Source organism: Aquila chrysaetos, chromosome 7 (assembly GCF_900496995.4).
Source record: "Aquila chrysaetos chrysaetos chromosome 7, bAquChr1.4, whole genome shotgun sequence".
Classification (NCBI taxonomy): domain Eukaryota; kingdom Metazoa; phylum Chordata; class Aves; order Accipitriformes; family Accipitridae; genus Aquila; species Aquila chrysaetos.
In genome coordinates, this window is record NC_044010.1 from 10926987 (window position 1) to 10937341 (window position 10355).

At 42.0% G+C, this 10355-nt stretch overlaps 1 long non-coding RNA gene across 1 annotated transcript; it reads left to right on the forward strand.

Moving 5' to 3' along the window:
- Window positions 1-1495: 1495 nt before the first annotated feature.
- Window positions 1496-9996, forward strand: LOC115344174. Its single transcript, XR_003924470.1, has 3 exons — window positions 1496-3611; window positions 3955-4043; window positions 9895-9996. It is a non-coding gene; the product is annotated as an uncharacterized LOC115344174 (long non-coding RNA).
- The last annotated feature ends 359 nt before the right edge of the window (window positions 9997-10355 follow it).

Here is a 10355-nt window from a genome sequence, read left to right on the forward strand (position 1 = left end):
TACAAGTATTAATTAACTCCTGTTTGTAAAGCAGTTTGTGAAGAAGAAAATGTCTGTGGGAGGACCAAGCATGATACACTAATGTTACTAAATTGGTGTTTAAGCTAATAGCTCTTTGCTAAGTGTAGCTTTACTGAGGAAATAGAAGAGACAGGTCTCCAGTCCATTGCTTTGAATCCAAAGCTAGTTCATTACTCCTTTACCTGCTGGATGAGCTCTCAGTTATTTCCCATCATTCTCCAAAGTTTCCCACAGGCCGTGTTCGCAGTGTGAGCTGCAGGTGGTGTAAGATGGTATTGCTTAGAGCTACACCAGGTTACACCAAAGCAGGTCCCTTCCTGGAGGTCCCTCAGTCCCGGGCCAGCTGTAGGCAGCTCTGTGGTGGCCAGGCTCCATGCACGAGACCAGACGCACCATGGTCCAACCTTTCTCCGGACTCAGCCTCAGCACACTCGAATGAGTAGTATGTTTTCTTTTGGGTCTGAGACACTTGAAATTCACCCACATCTCTTAATTCTGCATTGCCCTGTGTCTCACAGTAGGTCTTTTTAACTCCTGTCTCTAAATGAGGCAGAACTTCCCAGCCACAGGCAGTTCATTTAAATATAAATGTAAAAGCTGTGCTGGAGGAAATGGTTTCTGCTCAGCTATTTGATTATGAAATCAAATCATTTCTCTGCTGTTTTCAAATTGGTGGCTAACGGACGGTAACAGTGAAAAAGGGGGACTTCAGGGCTGGGTTTACATGAATTAAAGACATTCATTCCTGTGTGTGCTTTAATCTATATTGAAAGTAGTGTGTTTTCAATTATGACCTGAGCCTATGGGATTTTTTTTTTATCTCTAAAGCAATAGAGAGAAAAGCCTTTAACCCTCAGGAAATTGTTAAATGTAGGATTATACACCAATGCCATCAATTATTCTTTCTTATGTTCACAAATGATAACAAAGAGATGAATTGATGGGTAAAATCTCTACTTCAGGCAACAGGAAACACCAGCTACAAGTAAAATAAAGGCATGGATAAAGAAACGGCTAGCTGAGCTTCCCTGAAACACAGAAACAAAATGCTGAAAGCACAGGAATCCAGTAGTGATTTCTGATCTCTGGTGTCACAGAAAATCACTCAAGGAGTTGTCTTCTGAGTGAAGTGAATGGATACCTCCTGTTCTTTTTCAGAGGAAGTCAAAAGACAACCGATACATCGGTATTTTCTTCAACATCCAAATGTGCTTGTGCTTTCAAACTTAAGTAACAACAGTGAGCTCTTCCTCCACCATAATTTGGGTTTTGGAAGGAGCAATGCAACTTTTGAAGCCCAGAAAGTGTGGGTTAGAGTCCCCTAGTTCCTTGTCCTCTTGCCTTGAGCTGCCTTGTCACAAACTTCCTTGCCTTCTTTCACCTACAAGTCACTCTTCCCTATTAGGTGTCTGAAACTCTCTCTTCCTTTCACCTCGGGAGAAATACTTAATTCCCCTAAATACATTCTCTTTTATCTAAAAGTCTACGTGCTGCAGGGACTCACAAAAGCACATATGTTGTATTATTCCTTCAGCTTAACATTTTCAACCTTGCAAATCTATGCTCTTTATCTATCTGAAGCCTACGTTAGCACATGCAGGTGGTGTAGGGAAAACTCTCTGGTCCTGGGATGTTGACTCCTTTTATTCAACTGCTGGAGTTGTTTTCAGGAAGCTAAGTATTAAGTATTTTTCTAATATTATTTTTCTATATAGACATCACTGCAATTGCCACAGGGATGATAGTCACTTGCCACTGGGAATTAAAGATGAGCAGAAAGAAGGTGTCCAAAAAAAGTCCATGTTATATAATATCCAGAGAACCTATGACCCACGTAACATAAATAGCCTATGTAAAGCCAAGTGAATGGAATGGTTGCAAATAAATGTATCACACGGTAGATGAGCAGAGATGATGTGGGTATTGTCTTGCTCCTGAAACTTTCATCTGTGACAGTGCAGCAATTTCTTGAGCAACAAGAAGTGCTTCAATCTTTGTAAACACTTTTGAGTTCAGGCCTATGAACGCAGAACAAATCAAGACTGAAGATGAGAGTTGGAGGTTGGCGGTGCTCACTTTCCTTTTCCTTCCCCAGCCTGTGGCACTAGCACATCTCTGCAGAGCTGTGCTTGTGCCTGCACTCACTCCTGGCAAAGGAAATCTGGCAGAAGCAGGTGAAAACAAGAGCCAGGCACACACAGGCATCAGTGGGATGGACGCCTGTCATGGCAGAGGAACGCTACCTTGGTCTCAGCATCCCAACATGCTCGTGAGGACATGGAGGACACAGAGAGGAACAGAACAATTTTTTCACTGTTCTTGGCATGGCAAAATGTAGCCTTATTGACTCCACTGTGAAGCCTCGAGTCCTGTCAAAGATCTGCCCATAAAACACAGAAACTCCCCAGCCTGGCATGGAGGATGGGGAGCAGGGTATGTAGTTAAAGACTGCTGGAAGAGGAGGAAGAGCTTGCTTTCCTCCAGTGGTACCAAAGGGAGGAGCTGTGAGGATACTCTCCTCTCCCAAGCCTGACAGGTGAGGATGTTCTCCCTCTACTGTCACCTGGGTGCTAAAATCTTCCCTGCCTCTCTCCCCTCTCATTTTAATCCCTGTATAAAGGGGACTCTTGCTTTCCATTTTCAGCCTGCTGGGGTGCAGCTGAGCAGTAGGAGCACTGCCCCAGCGGCCTCAAGGCTCTATCCCAAAGGGTGCTGCTCCAAACCACAGTGGGGGGACAGGCACAGGTGCCACCCAACTTGCAGTAATGCACAGCACCTTTTCTCACTTCACCTTTATTAGTTTTGGAAGGGTTTAAACCAAAATCACCCAGTATCAGCAGAATGCCTTCTACAGGTGGACTGTTTTGGGGTAATACCAAGCAGGTTTTATAGGTACTGAACTGAGCAGAGGGCCTGGCTGTGATCTAGATGTCAGTACATTATGAAAAAACATGTATCTCTATTCCTTGTGATTCCTTGGACATATCAATTCTATTCCTACTCACTCACCATATCTGTAGTTCCTATTTCTATAATTTTCCTCGTATTCTCTGTTCTATCTTCTGCACTCTCCCCCAAGCTGATGGTTTTCAGTCTTTCTACCTTGTGTAAGTTTTGTTACAAAGCAGTGGTTCAAAGTTATGTTCCTAGAATATCAACAGAAAAAGTAATAAAAGCCACCAAAAAAAGAGGAAAATGCCATTTATGCTTATCTATAAACCATGTGTCAATACCTTAGTTATTATGAAACAGGGTTTGTTCATACTTCAGTTTATAGCAACTTCTTTCTTTATACTATGCTATAATTCGTTTGGCTGTAGTCTAATAAAAAATGTGTGTGTGTGCATGTCTGTGTGTGTGTCTGTGTTTTTTAGGATCTGTGGTTATGCAATCTTTTGGGAAAAGTTAAGATATACAGCCTGTTTGTAATAAACAGTGCCGCAGCTTAATTTACTTATTCTGTGTTCTTACTTTAAAGATCTAAACAGAGCCTCACATGCAGTAGACTTCTGTTTCACTCATTGCCTCTTACAGGAGATGAATGGTGTATTCAGAGGAGGATTCAGGCTTCATTTAGACCCTGCTTCATGGTCAGTGGTTATAATTGTCTGAAAAAGTAGCAGTGGGCATTAACCAGAATTATACTGATACGGCAAGTAGCCAAGTATGTTCTTTCTTTGCGTTTGTCACTGTACTCACACACACTGTATAGGAAAAGTATTTGGTTTAACTGTGTCTAGTTGTAATTATACCTTGTTCAAGAAAATGTCTTTTTTCATTTCTTCCATGCAGGGTTTCCTCAGTATTTCAAATCTCATTTCCCCTTTGCCACCTAGCAAAAAAAAATCTTTCTGAGACAAGCTCTAGTTCAAAGTTTCAGAGATATGTATTTTGTTTGTATGTTTTCTGTTTCTTACTCCATTTTGGTTCCAGACATCCAAGACTTTTTGATATAACTGTGGAATGGAAAAAAACATCTGGACTGGAAAAGCATTGTGGGAGATGATCAAATGCTGGTAAAGGTAATAGTAGAGCATCTGATACTCATCAAATGTAGATTTAGTAAAGGTAATTAAAAGGAGCACATTAAACTGAAAGAGGAGAGGCAGATCACAGGATAATCCCATGGAATAGGGTTTTTTTTAAATGGTCTGTTTTCCTGCAGGTTTGAGAAACTGGCATTGTGAAGGCTCATGTCTGTCTTAAATACTCTGCTATAACTTGCACTTCATTGCACACTACATATTCTAATCTGCTCTCAGTCTGCAATATGTTTATACATGAGTGCTTCATACAACGGGACTGTAGCCAGATTTTTAACAGTATGTAGCATTTAAAGAATGTAGATTTTAAAGAATCTATTTGGTTATCTAAAAATGCAGTAAAGGGCTTTGTGAGATTGACCCAGAACAACTCTGCCTATAATTCCCACTGACATCAATTATACCCTTCCAAAAGAATGTGTGAAAAAAAAAAGAAAAAAGCAAGCCCAGGCTATTCCAAACAACTGTATATGTGCGTAAAGATGCACATATTGAATATCTTCAAGCATCTGACCTATTGGTCCTCAAGTATATAAACACCTGAAGGGAGGGTGCAAAGAGGACAGAGCCAGGCTTTTTTCAGTGATGTCCAGTGACAGGACAAGAGCCAACAGGCACAAACTGAAACACAGGAGGTTCCCTCTGAATATCAGGAAACACGTTTTTCCTGTGAAGGTGACTGAGCACTGGCACAGGTTGCCCGGAGAGGTGCTGGAATCTCCCTCGTTAGAGATACTGAAAAGCTGTGTGGACATGGTCCTGGGCAACTGGCTGTAGGTGGTCCTGCTTGAACAGGGATTTGGAGCAGATAACCTCCAGAGGTCCCTTCCAACCTCAGCCCTTCTGTGATTCTATGAAGTTCAAATTTTAGAAATATACGCTTTTAGTTCTGGTGGTGCCTGTATCAATTTCAAGCCACACTCAAGCTTAGTGAGTGAACCAAAGTGAACAGCTTGGAAGCAAACCTACTGACACTCTTCCAGCCTGCTCTTCCATGGCATCACTGAGTCTTGTAAGGTCCAGGACAGGTTAAAAAACTCCCAGACTGTCCTGGTTTCAGCTGGAATAAAGTTAATTTTCTTCTTAGTCGCTGGTATAGTGCTGTGTTTTGGATTTAGGAGGAGAATAGTGTTGATAACACACTGATATTTTAGTTGTTGCTAAGAAGTGCTTATACTAAGTCAAGGACTTTTCAGCTTCTCATACTGCCCTGCCAGCCAAGGCTGGGGGTGCACAAGAAACTGGGTGGGGGACACAGCCAGGACAACTGACTGAAACAAGCCAAAGCGGTATTCCTTACCATATGACATCATGCCCAGTATATAAACTGGGGGGAGTTGGCCAGGGGGGGCACCACAGCTCAGGGATAGGCTGGGCATCGGTGGTGAACAATTGTATTGTGCATCACTTGGTTTGTATATTTTAGTATTATTATTATTATTATTATTATTATTATTATTATTGTTGTTGTTATTATTATTATTCCTTCCTTTTCTGTCCTATTAAACTGTCTTTATCTCAATCCACAAGTTTTACTTCTTTTTCGCCAATTGTCTCCCCCATCCCACTGCAGGGGGGAGGGAGCGAGCGGCTGCATGCTGCTTAATTGCTGGCTGGGGTTAAACGACGACTTAGACAAACATGGAATTAATTTTCTGCCTACTTCGTGAGATGCCTCACCAAATATTGGCAGAAAAACTCTTTTGCAGAGTAACTTTCCAGAATAACCGTATTCTTCTATCCTTCTAATTGCTTGCTTGTGTGTGTCAGCACAATATCCCACAGACAGAAATTTTCACTCCTTCTTAGCTTTTCTTCCTCAAAAAGAAAGCTAGACTCTTGATCTCTGGCACAGGTTCTGCAATATCTCCGTTCATTTCTTTGCCAAAGACTTCCTGTGTGACATAGGTTATGTTGCTTTATTCAAGCAATAATCCACCAAGCTCCCACTGGTTTCAATGCATCTGAGGAGTTTTGGGCTTTAACGTTTGTGTCTCGTTTCCTTATTTGTGAAATATAGCTAACAATACTTTCCTTTGACTGCCCTTTATGCAGTTTTTCCATCTAGAAAATAATCTCTTTGTGGTAGACGCAGTCTCCTACTACATGTTTGATGAAGTCTAGCACAACAGGTCATTCATCTCGGCTGGGAAGCCTCTGAGAGCTATCGCTGTCCAACAGCGGAAGTAGGGAGGAATGCCATTTGCACCTCTGGGTTTTCTTATATGAAAGTTGGAATATTTCACCCAGAACTACAACAGATCAAAACTCAAATAGTATATTTCTTTTGAGGGAAGAAAAATCTGCACATATTTCATCCTGAGGTTTGTGGGTCTGGGCAAGGGGTTAGACTTTTGAAAAATAAAAGCTTAGGAAAAAATGGACTGGCCTCAACAAATAGCAGTAATACTAGAAAGTGTAATAATTAATGAGACTGACAGCTGAAATGGCTCGTTCTTTTTTTTGCAATATAGGCCTGCAATGTTAAAAACTATGTCCAAAACCAGATCTTGCACATAAATGGTGGAATCTAACACTGCTCCGCAGCAGTTTGTCACAAATTCCAGGAGAATGCTGTCTGCACGCACCCTGATATTTTGCACTGCTTGGTGAAAGCAATTCCCTCGAAGAGCAAAGGAAAAAGAAAATGCGCAGTAGGTCCCACAACTCATCTCAAGTTTCCTTTGGTGACTGTCTTCCATTTCTTTTTCATGAGGTCTTTGACGAGCAGCAGCAGTTATAAGATTTTCATTTCCTGGAACATTTCTTGCCAGACTAAGAGCTAAGGGTTCTCTTTTTTTGCTTTTTTTCCCCCTTTTTTTTCCTTTTAAGATAGATGTACAGCATGACTGGAGGAGAGATTCATGACCTACTTTTCCCAAATTGAATATTGAGCTTTGTGTACTTTCTGATATTCAGTAGGGAGTTCTTCCCATTAGAAATCTCCTTGGGCCAGTTTCTGTTAGCCTTCCTATGGAAGAACAGCAAGGCAAGGTATAACTCAGGTTGAGGAGGAAATCCTAGCATCGTCCTTGAGGAGTAAGAGATTGCTGAGTGTCATTGAACGGGTTTCTGTACCTTCAGTAAATAAATAAAATCCAAATTACAACAAAGAGGCAGTCTCTTTTGTCAGTCATTTGCTGAAGGGAGTCCATGCGCATTGCTCAATCAGGGCTAAGAAAACAAGGTTTAGGCAGTAGAATGTGTCAAAAATTGGGAGTTGTGGGAAAAGGTCATGTGAATCCATTCCTTAATAGAGACAGGACAATTAGACACCGAGACTAATCATTTCATGTAACACTGACTAACCTTCCTTACCTTCAGTAGCATTTCATCACTTTTGAACCAAGGGGACATCTGACGGAGACCACAGCATCCCAACAATTTGGCTGTGCCGTTTAAGAACATCCCCCAACCAGAGCCGTCCATCAGATCGCTGGGCGGCAGCAGTGACATTTCAGTAGACGTGTTTAATTACGTGGATGAAGTAGGCCCATCATCAATAGTGCTGACATTTCAAAGAGCTATCACCTCAGGATAAGCCAGCTCTAAAACTAATCTCTTTTCTGTCCTTCTCCATCTGCCCTGACAAATAAAGCTGCATGAGTCAGATTTTTAAACAGAGGTAGTACCAAAAGAGAGGTGCAGAGCACAGAGAAGTCCATTTGAGAGTCCATAAGCAGCCAATTCCCACTGTGACCCTTGGTGGCCTGAACATTTCTTTCAGAGCCTAACTTCAGCTGTGCTTCCCCAAATACCTTCAGAAATCACTAGGGAGAAAGAGAAAGGATGGTCCCATAGTGCAAAACACTTGAATCTGCTTTAATTAGCTGGCAGACAAAAGTTAACCCCAGAAAACAGAGTTACATTGGCCAGGAAGAGGTGCAAAAGCAGGTCGCTTTTGTCTCACTAGCCCCTGCATGCCCTGGCTGGTAACGCCAGTTGGTGAGCAGCCCCACGCAGCCACTGCTGCAAAGCAGCGAGACTCATCCTCGGGCTTTTCCACTGCTGCGGCCTCAAACCGGTGCCGTCAGCCAAAGCGAAAAGTCAAATCTCTAGGCTCTGAAGAATCAACAAATGTGCTGTTAGAAGTAAAAATGGGAGGTGTCTTAAGGAAATAACACAAAAGCAAAAAGAAGGCGAAGCAGCCTGCTAGGGATTTGCAGATGTAGGATGCGGATGCAGCCACCTGCTTCAAACACACAGCAACTCAGATAGCAACGTTATACAGGATGTAAGTGGGAGTCTGTCACTTCTCATGGGGTACTAGAAAACATTAGTTGTCTTATTTAACATTTTACTCCTCTTCGCTGTTGTGTTTTCATGGCATACAATATCTCAGAAAGGATAGGGATTTCTTTGCCTCTCCTGCTTGAAAGCAGGACCCAGAAGGAATTTGGGGGAGTCCATTTTTGCACAGGATCTCAGGGCCAGCGGCGCTCTGCTCACAGCTGTGACAGGAGTGGAAAGAGGGGCACTGAAAAGGAGGCACCAAAAAAGTTCTCAGCCACAGCGTAAACAGGAGCAGGCCAGAGATGGTGCAGCCTGTGCCAGCAGCGTGCATCCCTTTTGTGGGGTCCATCAATAACTGAGGGTCTCCAGGCTACACCAGGACCCTGACCACTCACCGACATGGCTTGCCCCACTGCTGACTGGGGGAGACAAGCTCTGGGAACTGATGTTGCTTCACTTCACAGTTTTTCTTCTTGCTTGCTTCTTGGTTGCTTTTCTTAGGTACCAGTGATGGGCACAAACAGGGCAGCAGACAAAGCTCAAGAGTTAGGCCCAGTTTTGTCCTCCACTGCTTTCTCCACCAGAGCTTTTGCTGACTGCTGAATTTTCATTTTGTGCCTTGCAAACCTTCCGTTAGACGTCTGAACCAGTATTTTGAAAGATGGAAATCATAACATTTCATCTGAGAGATATTGAAATAGAACAGTCCACTGTTTCAAAAAAAAAAAACAAAACCTCTTACATCATCTTCTGTCAAATGTTGCTCGAGGCAGCAAGTAATTCTTTAATAACTAAAATAATTCCTTAATAATTAAAACAATTTGGCAAAAGCTATGGGTTTGATTTAAAAAAACTCCTACATGATATTTATTTTATTCACTGTAGCAGACAGTTTCATTTAAGGGGATTGTTCTTCTCTGTTAAAACTGTTCCCATAGGGTAAATCTTTTCAGGACTACACCCTGAAAGCTGAGGGCATATTTCCTGTTTATGGCTATACAAAACCAAAAAGGCTCTTCTGTAGTGTTCCCAGGGCAGTTCTCCCGAGCTGAGCCATTGCTAGTATGTTTTCCAAACAATTCAACCATACCAATTTGCTACAACGTAGAAATCGATTTTGGTTTTATTTATTTGGGGCGAGATAAAGAAATTTATTATGTTTAGCCGCTGGACCTGACTCATGCCCACCTAAACAGCTTCTCAGCCCCTGTCCTCTGCCGCTGACTCAGTGATCCCTGCAGGGGAGGCTGAGACTGCCGCAGCCAGACTGTGTGGAAACACGCTTTTGACAATGAACGTGCACTGCAGGCTTACGCAAGCAATCATATACCTACTTAGGCATAATGAAAATGCACTCAGGATAGCTTTCCTACAGCCATTTGTTGTTCTTATGTTGCTTCTGTCCATACTGACTTCATGCCAAGTTCAACCAACAGTTTTCAATTGCTTTTAAGTACTCCTTTTGAATCTAGAAAGTTAGGTGGAAATAGCTACTAATTTTGAGTCTTGAAACATCCAGCTCCCTGTTGTAAGTACATTTCTAAATGCTTTTTATAGCACCCGTGTGGCCTGTCATTTCTTCTTTTTTTTTTTTCAGAACCACAACTGACTGGCTGAAGTATAAAAATTGCTGAAGGGCATTTTCTATCACACTATAGGCAGCTGCACACAAAATTGATGGAAAATTAACTTTCCAAGGTGAGCTGAGTTTAATTCCTAATTTGCTGGAAAGGAGGAAGTATTCAAGACACTTTGGCCTTGAAGAACTTGGAAGGATCTTGTAAGAGGACAAGAAATTTTCTGACAAACCTCATAGTAACAAACTTTCCTACAGCTTGTTCAGTGCATGAATTATTTTTTGATCCTCTTTGAAAAGTGAACAGAAATGTATGAACAACAACACTTTTTAAAAATTACAAATTAGAAACCCAAATTATATGGGTGAGGACTTTTTACGCAGGATGATTTTGGTACAGTGTATTTCGATTAGGTGAGGTGTGCTCTGAGGAGCACCATGGTTTGTTTAGATGGTGTTGGCAGTGACAAGCTTAGCTAGTA